Consider the following 15,107-nt stretch of genomic DNA (forward strand, 5'->3'; position numbering starts at 1 on the left):
AATTTTCTTTTTGTAAAGTGCCTATTCAAGTCTTTTGCCCATTGTTAATAAAATGCCTATTTAATTCACTTGGTCTCTCTCTCTCTCTCTCTCTCTCTCTTTTTAAGCAGCCTACATAATGTTTGCATTGAAAATCCTTTTGCAACTCTTTATTAGGGATAAAAACTCAGGCTGAGTCCTGGGTCCTCATTGTATTTGCTTATCTTTGTCTATTTTAAAAGATCTCAGAGACTGACAAGTCAACAAGATATAATTCCTGTTGTGGGAACGATGAGGGAAACAAAGTCACTGAGACCATTTTTACAGTTTATTATGCTAGCAGACTCAGGAGAGATAATTTCTCAAAGCCCTGAGCCCCAATCTGTGTCAGGAGCTGGGTTAAATACTTTCAGAGTTTGGGCCCCAACCCCCTAGAGAATGTGATCACAGTTACAGGAAACACTGCAGAGCTAGCTGGAGGCTTGCAATTTTTCAGAGCTAGCAGAAAGCTGCTTATACACTCAGAGTGGGGAAACCAAGGTAAATTCCAGACACATAGATAATCCCAGGAAAATGGCCAAGCTGGCTCCAACATTCCAAGCTTAAGCCACATTTTATTTTTGAATGAATAACCACTCCCTACATACATGAACTTTTCCTCTTGTTTTTGACTTCAGAAAGAAAAGAAAGTCTTTAGAAGGTCTGAATTATTATATTTCTTCCTTGATGATACATAAAAGAAGTGATGAATAATTATATTTACCACTTTAGTTATGTAAGATTTTTCTTTGAATAGTAACAGTCATTTCATCAGATTTGGGAAACTACTGTGTAAGGTAAGTAATTTTGAATACCTTATACTAATTAATCACAGAGTGTTTTAAATGTAAGACTCAGGATTTATTGGAAAGTTTGTTTAAGCCAGGGAGATACTAAATAATATTGAGGGGGAACTGCCTCTTCATTCTAATGAGAGGTCTTTGTGGATTACTGTTAGTCTTCTAAATATTTTTATTTCATTTCTTCTATCATCTGATATGATGGACTCTATTACACTCTGTGTGCAACAGAATATAGGTGATTTCTCTGCTCAGGAAAATTCTGTATAGTTTTGTTGCCATGCAAAGATTCAACAAAGCTTTCATCTTTGGAATTGTGCATTCATGTATATGCTTTAAAAATAATTACAACAAGAAGAGTTCATCTAATTTGTTTGTATTCTTCTACGCCCTCAGGAAACTCACAAATGTCTGTAAAAGTTGTTTACTTATAAAAATTCTCCACGTGCTGTTCCAGGAAACGATTGCAATATGCTTGGTTGTTTAATACCTAGACATTACTTAACACTGAAAGGAAAGGACATGCGGCGGTTCTTCAGATATGCTGAACTCATAAATGATGAAAGTAAAGTGTTGCTGGAAACAGCGAGAGAAACAGTCACCAAGACCATTTTTATAGGAAGTAGGGAGTTTATTACACTAGCTGACTCAGGGGAGATAATTTCTCAAAGTCCCAAGTCTGGATCTGTGTCAGGAGTTTGGTTAAATACTTACAGAGTTTGTCCCCCACCCTCCTACAGAATGTGGTCACAGTTACAGGAAACATTGCAGAGCTAGCTGGAGGCTTGCAACTTTGCAGAGCTAGTAGAAAGCTGCTTGTAGACTCAGAGTGGGGAAACCAAGGTGAATACCGGACACAGTAAATCCCAGGAAAATAGCCAAGCTGGCCCCAACAAAAGGATTATTGCAAACTAACCCTTGACTGAAAACCAGGCTTAAGCTTTGCAATACTACACAGCAAACACTGAGGATAAATTGGTTTGGGGGGATAGGAATAGACTGAAGATGACCTGAGTTCAAGTTTTCTTGAGAATTAACTAAGAAAAGGTGGCCATGACTTTAAGGAGGATGGTCCATTTCCTTTATCCATATTTCTCTATCGTTATAATGATTTCCCATCGGATTGCATTTCAGAAATTATTTTTTATTGTACAACTAAAAGTGAAACTTTGTATGAAAATGCTGCTTTGGAAAAAAGCATAACGCATTGGGTTATACATAGTATTAAGTGGCTTTAATTAGAGTCACTGTTTATTACTGTTTCCCTGGAACAGTACCTGTTCATGTCAGCTGTCCTTGGGTCATGTCTTAATCAAACTTGTGCAGTCCAAATGCATTCTGAATAGATGTTCACCCAAAACTGTGCCAATTCTTAACACAGAGCAGTGTTTGACAGGAAAATGTCAACAGCGATAAGTGCTGTACCTCAGTAGGGAGGTCATTTCTATTCATCATTGATACTTGAACTCTTTTGCTTCTGTGAAGAGCTAAGAACTGGGATTCAGTGGCATGATCATAAAGGACAAATGTATTATGTGCTGCATCTTACAAAGAAACCCATACTATCATGATTTTCAACCAGGACCTAAATAAAATTTAAATGCATTAAACAATTGCATATTTTTAAAATTCAAATTATATATTAATTACCTACCTATGTGGGCAACTTTCCCAAATGATCTCAGAGTAAGCTGTAACAAAATAAATGTTTTAAACTACATAAACACCTAAAATTTTGGCCTAAAATCACATGAAGTTATAACTATAAGTAATAATTAGGGCAAGATAGTTTCAGTATATAGCACATCCAAAATATTTATATTCATTAAAGAGAACATGTAAATTTTGAGATATTCCTTTTATACAAAAGAGGAAATTACATAAATAATCTAATTCCAAAATAGAGAATAGGAGAAAATGTATGCATAAAACAAACTCAATTTTTAGCAATAAGGTTTACAAATATTTATATGCTATTTCTAAATTCTATCTTATGCACAGGACCACAAGTGTGTTGCACTGATGTTCAGAAACACTAGCCAATATCATTTTTATTTATTCAGTTATTTTTACTGGTTACAATATTGCAGCATTATTCACAGTAGCCAAGCCATTGAAACAGCCAAGATGCCCCAGTACTGATGAATGGATTAAGAAAATGTGGTATTTATATATAGTGGAATTTTATTCAGCCATAAAGAAGAATTTTGCCATTTACTTGTAAGTGGAGAACATTTTCACGTAAATCATGTCAAGTGAAGCTAGTGAGGCTCAGAAAACCAAGGCCACATGTTTTCTCTTTATGTGGAAGACAGCTCCAACATACATAACAGCAATATTATGAAAATCAAGGGGAGGTCACATAAGAGAGAGGGACTGTAAAAGACGGAAGTTAAGAAGGTGAATATGGTTGATGTATTTCCTATACAAGAATGAATAAAGAATTTTTAAACCTGTTGAAATCATCATAAGGAGACTAATGTAGAAAGGAGAAAAATAAAGGGGATGAATCATTTTGGGCCATTATACATACATACATGAAAATGCTACAATGAAATACCCTATACAACTATCTTTGACAAACAAAAATTTTTTTAAACAAAATGGAGAACAGAAGACAATTCAGTTCCTGTCTGGAGGACTGGTATCAGTGGGAGGTGGGAAGGACATGAGGAGAGGGTGTAGGAGGGTGAATATGGTGGAAATATTATGTACACATGTATGTAAATGGAAAAAAAGAGACCTGTTGAAACTATTCCAGGAATGGGGGAAAGGAGATAAAGGAGAATGATGAGGGGGTGGATAAAACTACTACATATTTTAAGAGCTTTTGTTCATATTCAGCTTCTTAAATTTCTTTCAACCTACCTCTTCTGTTAGTGATCTTGCCTTTGCATGACCTGTTTTTCACTCATATTTCTTATATTTGTATTGGGTCTATATTCCACAAATGAGAGAAAACATTTGGCTGAACCTAGCTAAGATGATATTCTCTAGTTCCATCCATTTGCTTGAAAATGACAAAATTTCATTCTTTTTTTTATGTCTGTTTGTCAATGATCACAAGCACCAAGTGAAATCAAGAATACTGAGTCACTTAAATTTAATGGAATTGTCATTCAATGCATCCTGGATAGACGTGTGTCTGTTTATGTGCTAACACATAAAAACAAGCTTGTTCATGACAATAAGTAATCAGTTAAAATTAAAATTGCAATAATGCAGCAGAAAAATAATGTAGATCAGAAAATAATTTTGGTAATGGTTTTCTAGAATAATATTACATACTGGCAGGTTTAGAACACTGACCTACTTGGGAAATCTGTAGAAGTACACTAAGCGTGGTTCATCAGTGAATGCTCTGAGCAGTATGGAGTCAAAAAATTCCAACAGATTTCATGGTGCCTTAAGAACTTTGACAAACCCAATGGCCTGCTTGCTAAGCAGTTTGTGATAATCCTTATCTGATAATTTGGATCGTAAGTTATCCTGTGAGAACAAATAGACATGTGTAATACATAACCCCCTTTGGAGCCCAGCATCTGACCACAGGACAACATGGACTCTAACCCTCAAATGGAGTCAGCATTATTGCCTTGTTAATCTTCAGTGTCCTAAACTTTGAAACAACTGTTTAGTAATAACAGTAGCCAAAAATTAAAATGTATCTAGAAAATTTGGTTCCATGTTCATTTCATAAAAGTTTCTTAAGTCACAAATAGATGTTTTTGACCTTAACAAAGTAATCATCTTAATGGTAGAGCAATTTAACATAAGAGATTCCATCTATATCAGTTGATTATAAGACAATATAGGGGATAAGGAACAGTTATTAGCCTCAGTAAAACTATCAAAGTAGAGTGATAAGATTAGCAAATGTATGTAGAACATGGCTCCAAATAAAGCTAATGCAGATTCTAAAAGAAGTATGATATAAATTATCACATTTATATTTCACATCCTCTCCATAGAGTACAAATTTATGGTGAGCTGCCATAAATGATGAAATTCAGTTTAGGGATTAATTTATCTGTGTAATGTTCAATAAGTCAATAATATTTAGCTGGAAGTCAATAGTACTCTGAAACAATATTTCCTTTATCCCATATTGATGTTTTTTTCAATACCAGGGATTGAACCCATACTGTGGGTTCCAGCTACCACATGAGCTACACTCTTAGCACTTTTGTTTGTATTTTGGTTTTGAGGTAGATGTATCAATAATTCTGCCTGGACTGGCCTCATACTTGGGATCCTCCTGCTTCTGCCTTCTGAATAACTGGGATTATAGGCATATACCACAACATCTGGCTCCAACAGCACTTCTAACATATTATTTACGGAGAGTGATTCCTCAACATTGGGTAATTAGTTAACCGACCAACTTTCCATCTTTACAGCCAGCTCAAGGAGCTATTATGTGCCATGGACATGGAGGCCATTTTCCAGAACTCCACCGACTTCATCCTCTTGGGCCTCATCACTTATCCAGTATTCTCAGGTCTAATTTTGGCAGTGATCTTCTCCATCTTTGTGGTGGCTGTAGCAGCCAACTTGGTCACAATTCTGCTCATTCACATGGACTCCCACCTCCATACACCCATGTACGTCTTGCTTGGCCAGCTCTCTACCATGGACACGGTCTACATCTGTATCATAGCCCCCAAGATGCTCCAAGACCTCCTGTCCAGGGAAAAGACCATTTCTTTTCTGGGCTGTGCATTTCAGATCTTTGTCTACCTGGCCCTGATTGGAGGAGAATTCTTCCTGCTTGGCCACATGGCCTATGACCGGTACGTGGCTGTGTGCAATCCTCTGCGGTACCCTGTCCTCATGAATCGCAGGGTTTGCTTGCTCATGGTGCTGAGTTCCTGGGTGGGTGGCACCTTGGATGGATTCATGCTGACACTTGTCACCATGAGCTTCCCCTACTGCAAGTCATGAAAGATCAATCATTTTTTCTGTGAGATCCCCGCTGTGCTGAAGCTGTCCTGTATAGATACGTCACTCTATGAGAACTTGATGTATGCTTGCTGTGTGCTGATGCTGCTCATGCCTGTATCCGTCATCTCAGTCTCTTACACACGCATCCTTGTCACTGTCCATCGCATGAGTTCTGCTGAGGGCAGGCACAAAGCCTTCGCTACCTGTTCCTCCCACATTATGGTAGTGAGCATCTTCTACGGGGCTGCCTTCTATACCAATGTGCTGCCCCATTCCTACCACACACCAGAGAAAGATAAAGTAGTGTCTGCATTCTACACTATCCTCACCCCTATGCTCAACCCACTCATCTACAGCCTGAGGAATAAAGATGTGGCCACAACTCTCAGAAAAGTGCTCAGGAGATATTCTGTGTCTTAGAGAATTGGAGTATGAGATATTTCTAGGAAATCCTAGACAAGAGGGAGTCCAGATTTCCTTGCTGATGTCATCAATGACAGTCTTTCTGGAAAATATGTTTTGGTTCAGAAATAAGTTCAATGTTGTTTTAACAGTACAAATTATCAACCAGAAAAATTATACTGTTGCAAGCATCACTTAAGAGCTATCACTAAGCTAGACATGGTGGCACACACAAACTCAGGGGACTACAAGATCCACAAGATTGAGGCCAATGTGGGCTACCTAGCAAGTTGGAGGCCAGCCTAGGAAACCTAATGAAACCCCGTCTCAAAATAAAATATTTTTTTAAAAAGTGTTGGGGATATTGCTAAGTACCAGCAGCGCATGCATGAAGCACTAAGTTCAATCACCAGTTTCAAAAACTGGTTAAAAAAGTTAAAAAAGAACTAAGACTGAAGGCAGCAGGGGTCTCAGCATTAGTCAACTTGCTTATCTGAGTTCAACAATAAACTTTTTCCAGACCTTTGTCATTTATGTAGTACTGTGAAATCGTGGCCAGCACTTTTTTGGGGGAGGTGCTGAGGATAGATCCCAGGACCTTGTGAAGGCTAGGTTCATGCTCTACCTGAGTAATACCCCTTGCCCCTCCTGGGCAATTTTTGAATGAAAATTTGTAGGAGCATGTTCCATGTCCTTGGAGACAGAATTTTAAATATGCAATACAACTAAAATATTTTCTAATGTTAATATTGTAGAACTTTTATTTTAGAAGGTTTTAGAAGATGGTATGATTATATTTTGTATTCTATATTCTTAGTCACATTGTATAATTGATTTTATTTTTTTACTCTATGAAATTACTTAGATTTCATAAAATGATTTTATTCAAATAGAGTCTAATATATGCCAATAAATAATTTTTTTCTAATTGATTTGTTCATTAATTGAAAATTGACTCTGCCATTAAGATTGTAACATTACTATAAGACTACAAAAACATATGCCATGAATATATTAAAAGGTTTTAATGTGAAGATAATTAGTGCTATGAACAGGTATATATCCTTATAAAATTTTATATATATATATATATATATACATATATAATGTGTATTGTACTCACACATACATAATAAGGAGATTGCAAACCTGCCAACTTTCTGATTTAATGTACTTTTGCTCTTTCTTTAAAGAAATTAAAATGGAAAATTATAGATAAATTATGAATAAGAAAGAGGCCAAAGAAAGGCATTCACCTAACCCACATGAAAGACAAAGTCTTGAATCTGTGTGAAGAGACTGGTGAGTGAGTGAAAAAAGTATACAATGACATTGTCATAGAATGAAGACTGAATGGACACGGCCATCCCTCATATACCACTAACCACTTGAATTCTATTATGTGCTAAAATATAAATTATTTAGTTTGAGTTTAGGAAGTAGATGCTAGCATGCTTCTACTTTCTTACTGAAAGTAACACCAATATGAATATTTTCATATAAGTTGTCCACTCATATGATTGTCTCCATGTTAATATTTCCTCAGAGTAGAATTTCATACCCATTATTTTAGACTCCTGATATTTACTTGGTGCACTGCATTCATACTAACAATTTTTGAGAGTCTTCCTTTCATATTTGATGTTCATACTACCGAAGTCACAAGTAGAGTTACAAGTTAAATAAGACTGGCAGAAACCCCATGTCTACACTGTAGCCTTTCTATTTTGTACTTTGGCCTTTGTACACAACAAAAAGTGACCAGTACTTTCTAGCACCTGCTTCCCTGTGAAAGCGCTGAATTTCTCATATTGTAGGGAAGAATTACCTTAGGTCTCAACCCTCTTCCTTGGGCCATCCAATTCCCAGATTAATAAAATCAAACTAATGGTTTTACATTTCATCATGTTTCATTTCCTCACATAGCACATGTATAAGAGGAAATGTGGCACAAATTTTGCAGTGACAGACATGAATTAAAGGTAGAGAGAGATAGGAGTTATTTTTATGATTTCACCCAGAAGGATCCTGAGGAACCTCTTCACTGACAAAAGATGCAGTGAATTTTTTTAAGTTTGGAGTTTGCAGAATGGTCCACATGGTACATTGGCTGAGGGTTTTTTTCTTTTCTCTTTTTCTTTTTTTTTTGCATGGATTTCAATATGTGATGACTGGGGACTAAGCATGAATTAGGGAGAATTTGAGTTTCAGGGAAATTCATTAAAACCATTTTGTTACTTTCCGTATCATTGAGAACTTTTGATCAGAAATTCAAATTATCTATGATTTTTTAAACATTTTGTACCTTGTCTTTATATCTTATACCCTTTCTTAGCTGGTTGTGAATGTATCTAATGCTTACCTGAAGGATATTTTATCTTTGAGGAGCAATTAAGTATAGTAGCTAAGAGAATGGAAGACAGAAGTGGAGTCCTGAGTCTGGTCCCAGCTCTCCCATTTGACTTCTCCAAATGTACAATGACCCTAATTACAGTGATTGACCCTACAGCTGTGCTGTGAAGACTCTGCTGAAACATTGGAGTATGTGCAACAACACCTGAACCACAGCAAGAATTGCTAAAGTGCTGGCCAACTCAACTTTAACAACTTGTATTTTTTGTTTAAAATCTCAGAAAATTATTTATTGCCATATTAGTTTCCCATGGCTATTGTATCAGGCTACCACAAATTCAGCTTATTATGTCAGTGTTTTAAAATTGGTCACACTGAGCTAAAATCATAGTGCTGGGAGTGTTTTAGACCTTACTGGAGGTGTTAGGAGATAATTCACTTTTTAACTTTTTACAGTTTCAGAAAGACTAGTCACAATCTTTGGCTTATTGACCCCTTTCTTGAAAGCCAAGGACTGAAACACTGTAACTGTCACATCTTCTCTGATTCTCTAGCTTCCCTCTTTTCTTATAAGGCCTTTTGTGATTACAATGAGTATGAGTCTAACAGGATAATCCATAGTGATCTCTTTACCACAGAATCTTTATTTCATATATATATATAAAATTCATTTATTCACATGTGCATATATTGTTTAGGTAATTTCTCCACCCTGCCCCCCTCCCTTGCCCTCTCCCCTCCCCCACCCTCTCTCCTCCCTGCCCCCCTCAGTTCCAGACAGGTCCTGTTCTGCCCTTATCACTAATTTTGTTGAAGAAAAGGCACAAGCATAATAAGGAAGACAAAGCTTTTTTGCTAATTGGGTTAAGGACAGCTATACAAAGAGATTCCTAGCATTGCTTTCATGTGCAAATGTGTTACAATCCAAGTTGATTCACCTCTAACTGGTCTTTACACTGGTTCCTGATCCCCTTCTCATGTTAACCTCTGTCACTTTAAGGTTTGTTTATTAGTTCTTCTGGAATGAGGACATCAAACAGTTTCATGTTTTGGGTTTTCTACCTATTTCTGTATCTCCCATATGTGCTCTCCCCTTGTCATGTGATCCAAGTCCAACCACATTGCTGCATTTGCCTTAGATCTAAAGTCTTTATATGAGGGAGAACATAAGATTTTTGGTCTTCTGAGACACCACAGAATCTTTAAATGAATTATATCTGCAAGGTCTTTTTGACTTATAAAGAAATATATACATGGATGCTAGGGGTTAAGGCAACAGGATCTTGGAGTAGGCAAGTATTTCCCCCCAAATTCTGGGCATGTCTATTATGGTTATTAAGTTCATTAAAGTAGCAAAATTACAAGTCTACATTATTTTTGATAAACATTTTTTTCTGATAATATAGGCAGATGGTAAGGCAGATGAAAATTGCTACTAAAAACATAGTGATATTCTTTGTAATCATTTAAATGGAGTGAATTCAAATTTTTTATTAGCATCTACAACACAGTTTCTGGGTCTATAATAACAATTGAAGTTACAAATAATAATTAGGTACTAGGTGAAGAGCAAGATGCCATAGCAAAGGCTGATTCAGAAGGCAGGGGAAGTTATGGGCCCCTGTGTTGTAAATTGTGCCACATCTTATTTAATCTATCACCTTGGGTTGAAGTCTCAGGAAGTAATTGTCTCAAATTTGTATTCATGAACTTCAATGATTTACAAGCACATTTTACTGTAGGTTGACCAGAAACTTGTGATTAATTTTTGTTTCCTACAACTGATTTTCTTTTTAGAAAATGTGTTTGGAACTTAGTTCGGGGCAATTCTATTGTGACTGCAGATATATGCAAAGACTTGGCATATTCAAAAATGTATTTCCCTCTAGCACATTTTATATAACATTCTATAATTATTTTTAAAGAATTATAATAGAAGTAAGATACATCACCTGAAAACATAAAAAATGATCTTCATTTTTTGATTTCATGTGTTTAATCATTGAAGTTATTAAAGAAGTATTTCTAATGTGCTGGTTATCTTTTAGATCATGGGAGTCTATAGGTAACAAAGTAGGGAAACAGCTTAACTACATAGAGCTTAAATTGCCAAATTAAAGACAAATGCAATCCAAACTTAACATCTAATATGTGAGATGGTTATGAGGAATGTGAAAAAATATGAATATATGAAGTAGGACCAGCCTAGATCCCTTGGAGAAGGTGACTTTTGAACAAAGTCCTGAGGACATAGGGGATCAACTTGCACAAATGTAGAAGAGAGCTGTGGAGACTGAAGTCCTGGGCTGGGAGTTGCCCTGAGTGGGACAGGACAGCAAGTAACAACTGTAGCTAGAGCACTGGAACAAGAACAGTGAGGAAGCCGTGATTTCAGAGGGTAAAATGCCCAGAACATGAAGTACATAGCAGGTTTTGAGCAGAGAGTATAATGATTGCCTGAAGACACTCTGTTTACTATGCCAAGATGAAACTAAATTGATATAAGAAGGAGAACAGAGTGATCAAAGGAAAGCTCCTAGAACAACCAAGGTCCATGATAGTAATGGATGAAACCAGGCCACTAATTGTGTACATGACAGAAGTAAACATGTTTCATTAGAACTGTTCATACTTTTTAAACAAAATATTTAAATTCCTTGTTAGGACCCCCGAGAGACAGAGAGCCACGCGTGAATGCAATCAACAAAGCAGAGTTTATTGGGCTGGCTAGCCAGGGTCGAGCTCCCACACGGACACGCAGGACCGGTTAGGAAAACACCACCCTGAGCCTCTTTAGGGGAGATCTTATATAGACCACTACCTGCCGTTACAGCAAAAGCCCGCGTGGCACATAGCCAATGATTTTGTAACACCACATACATTTTCAGCCTATCCATTTAAGGGTACGTGTACTTCTCAGCCTATATAGTAAAAGGTCAGCAGTTGTGCGCATATTTTCATTATCAACATTGAGCAAGCAGGCAGAGCACATCTTGCACGTACATCCCGTCATCTTTCACAATCTGCTCACATTCCTCACATTCTATATGCCCTAGCCGAGCCCTGCTGCACTGCTTATCTTATCTACATGGGGTGTTTGGTACTGGTTTCTCCAACAAGGGGGTTGGGGCCCGCTGAGACATCCTATTCCTTTCATCCTTTAACATGATGAAGAGAAAATGAATTCTCTCTCCTTTAGCATGGAATATTTTTATTACATTTTTGAGTGTAATACAGAAGAGCTCTTTCATATAAATAGACTTTAATAAAACATATTTTAGACAATATTTATTTTCAATTGTCCTTGGAAGAGGAATAATATTTAAATGAATGGATTAAGAGTCTAAGGCATACTGACAAGACCTTTGTATATTTGACCACAATGGCCTGGCAAAGGAGGCCATTGTCTTGAGTTGTCTTGCAGAGTAACTGGAACATGTTAATCAGAGGGAAACTTGGAGTGATCCAATTTAATTTTGATGTTAAAATCTCATTTTTGCATTAGATTCTATTGATTCAGTTTCACTGTGTCTATTAGTCAAGTTCCACTACCATGACAATTGTTGACTTTGTTTAAACATTTTATGACCTTCACATAGTAAAGGTAAACCAGCTAAATTTGAAATTCAGAAAGCACCAAATATTTCTTTAGTGTAAGTGTATAACAAACTTTAATAGTTGAGCATTCTGTATTTTTGTTATGAAACCTGCAGCCCTAGTTGGAGGGACTGAATAGAAAAACAAAACTTAATTGCAACATGTTTCTGGGCTTCCTCCATGATTGTACTCTAATTTTTACAAACACAAATATTTTATTTTCAAGCAACTAAGACATAACACTGTGGGAGAAAGGCATTGTATTACATGTGTGGTTTCTTTTTAATAATTTCTTAATACATTTAGTAAGAGAAGGACATGTAAATCCCCTTCCTGAACTGTGGTTCATGCTCTCACTTTCCTATATATCTTGTCCACAGCTTTCTAAGACTATGGTAAGGTGTGGGCTCAGTGTTGGCAAATGTTTGAAGACACCTATCTTGGTTGACATGTTCCTGTATGCCTCTTGTTGATGTGGCTTCCAGATGCCAATATTTTACTTTTAATTTCTTTTGCCCACTTTCTACAAATCTGCATTTGTGATGGAGAACAATGGGGGCATCAGCTTGGTGGCATAGTAAGAACTTTAGTTAAGAATGTAATTCTAAGCCAGGTACCAGTTTCTCAAGCCTGTAATATAAGTTACTCAGGAGGCAAAAAGGCCTTTACCACTTGTTCATCCCATTTGATTGTAGTCAGCATTCTCTATGGGGCTGCCTTCTACAACCACGTGGTGCCACAGTCATTCCACACACCAGAGAAGGACAAGGTGGTGTCTACCTTCTACACCATAGTCTCACCTATGCTAAACCCTCTCATCTATAGCCTCAGATACAAGGGCATTTAAAAGGATACTTATACCTTGCTCATCTCTCAGAGCAAGCATTGATAGCTTGATACTACTCAGAGAGTAGTAGCAAGCATTGATTAGTGACTCAATGAATGGTGATGGGACTTCCTAAATTATTCCTCCATGTGCTCCGTCACGAAAGTCCACAGGGTCAACTGTCAAAGTGTGTTTACTATTGGGCACATTCAACTGCTGCACATGCAAATAATGGATGAAAATAAGAGTTGAGACTTGGTGGCATTCATCACAGCACTTTCAATGGCAATGGACATGGAGAGGAAGTGGATGAGATGAGTAGAATACAAAATTGCATTGAATTAATTCTCTTATTTTTTGGTAAAGGAGAGAAGAGTAATTGAGCTTAGCTAGAGGGACCAATGTGTTTGATGTTAATGTTGTTATTGTTTTGTGATACTAGAGTTACTTATACATTCAAAGAAGTTACTCAGTACAAAGATAAAAGTGATGAAGTGTGAGAAATGAAGCAAATTTCCATAGGGATTGCCTTTGAGCATGGCTGAGAGTGTAGACACCAATGTTAAAGAGGAGTTGACCCACTCATGAATGGGTGGTACAGTTATTGAAGCAGAGGGCCAGTGCAAAACAGATATGGTATCCATAAACACGTTTTGGATGGCTTCTACTTTCTCAGTGCAATTAGAATCAAGGAGTCTGCAATGATTAAAAAATCAGAGAGGTCTTGTCAAAAACTTTGGAAGCAAAGAGACTCATCTCGTAGAGTAGATAGTTAGTGAACTAGGTAGACGTGTTAGGATTATAAGAAACCCTTGGGATCCACTTGGGATTGAAGTTTGAAGTTGATTCCACTTTGTCAGATTACCCATTATATGGACTCAGTATGAGACCTAGCAAATAGTAAGCACTCAATGCTTTAAGTACAATGAAGTATGGCAACAATGATGACAAGATAGTGGTAGCAGCAACTACTATCATTATTACTGCAGAATTAGCATTGCCTCTGTGAGGAAAACATGTCATATTCATGTATGTTTTTCCAATGTTTATAAGTTACAATGTGTAATAGAAGCTCAATAGATGTTTGGTCAATGAATTCATCTTTTGGGAACAATTAGAAACAGAACAACCAGCATTTTTGGCAGAGTGGAACTTTTTGTATAATGCAGCATGGTTTGACATCCTAAGATGACATCTCTTTCCCACAAATGCTAATTGTTTATGTTTAGAAGTTTAAGACACCTTGAGCTCCAAAAGATTTTCCTTCTTGTCTGGACCTTGTGATGGTTTCTCTGAATAGTTTTGTTTCCATTCGTATTGAAAAAATCTTTCTGCCCTGATCATACCTTGTTGTACTCCGTGAATCTGTGCCATGTTTTAAGAGATTTCATTAAAATATTCCATCTCCTACTTTTGAACATACCAGTTGTTCAATCTATTGCATTAATTGATGTTTATACAGTTTTCTCCATTAGTATTTAATTAGTTTTTATTTATTTTGATCCCATTCCAATTTCGGACACATTTTATTGTTGCTAAGGCTATATCTTGAAGTTAATCCCAATGGAGTTTGAATGTTACATTTTATATTCTGGTCTATGTTTTCCTGGATGTGTTATTTTACCTCTATGTGCTAAAGTTTACTGTCTTTCTAACAGTTAATCCCTTGTCAATAATGGGGATTGGCTTTTTAGAATAGATATTTTTAATGCTTGAGCAATGAGGGGTTGGTCTTGTTATTTTTTCACTCGACATTCTGTGTACAGTCTCTGGACACAGCTCTCACCAGAAACACCTTTATTTTGATTCATTAAATAGCAATAAACCTTAGGCATTGTACTTACTGACATTTGCAATTGTATCTGAGATCCTCGCATTTACTTCCTTTTTCCTTTAGCTTGCAGATCTATCTCCACAAGGACGAGAAATACATAAAAAGTAAAGTCCTCAAGTGATTATTTTCATATTCCATGTAGATACTCAGTAGGTATTGCTATCATAAAACTTTGACATCACCTTTGACCACCTTATGGCTAATTATATGACCCTGCCTTCAAATGACACTGCATGCTTTCTATGCTTCTTAAAACAATGAAAGAAAACATAATACAAAATGGCAGTGGAGTAAGATAATGGGGATCTTTGAACAACTGTAGGTGATTTCACTT

General features: G+C 36.7%; 1 protein-coding gene and 1 pseudogene across 1 annotated transcript in view; both read left to right on the forward strand.

Annotated features, from left to right (window-relative positions):
• The window catches only part of LOC109674272 (thyroid receptor-interacting protein 11-like), a 939,645-nt gene that overhangs the window by 483,762 nt on the left and 440,776 nt on the right, over window positions 1-15,107 (forward strand).
• On the forward strand, window positions 5,244-6,182 carry LOC109678560 (olfactory receptor 2T2-like; annotated as a pseudogene).

The sequence above is a fragment of the Castor canadensis genome, chromosome 11 (assembly GCF_047511655.1).
Source record: "Castor canadensis chromosome 11, mCasCan1.hap1v2, whole genome shotgun sequence".
In the NCBI taxonomy this organism is placed as follows: domain Eukaryota; kingdom Metazoa; phylum Chordata; class Mammalia; order Rodentia; family Castoridae; genus Castor; species Castor canadensis.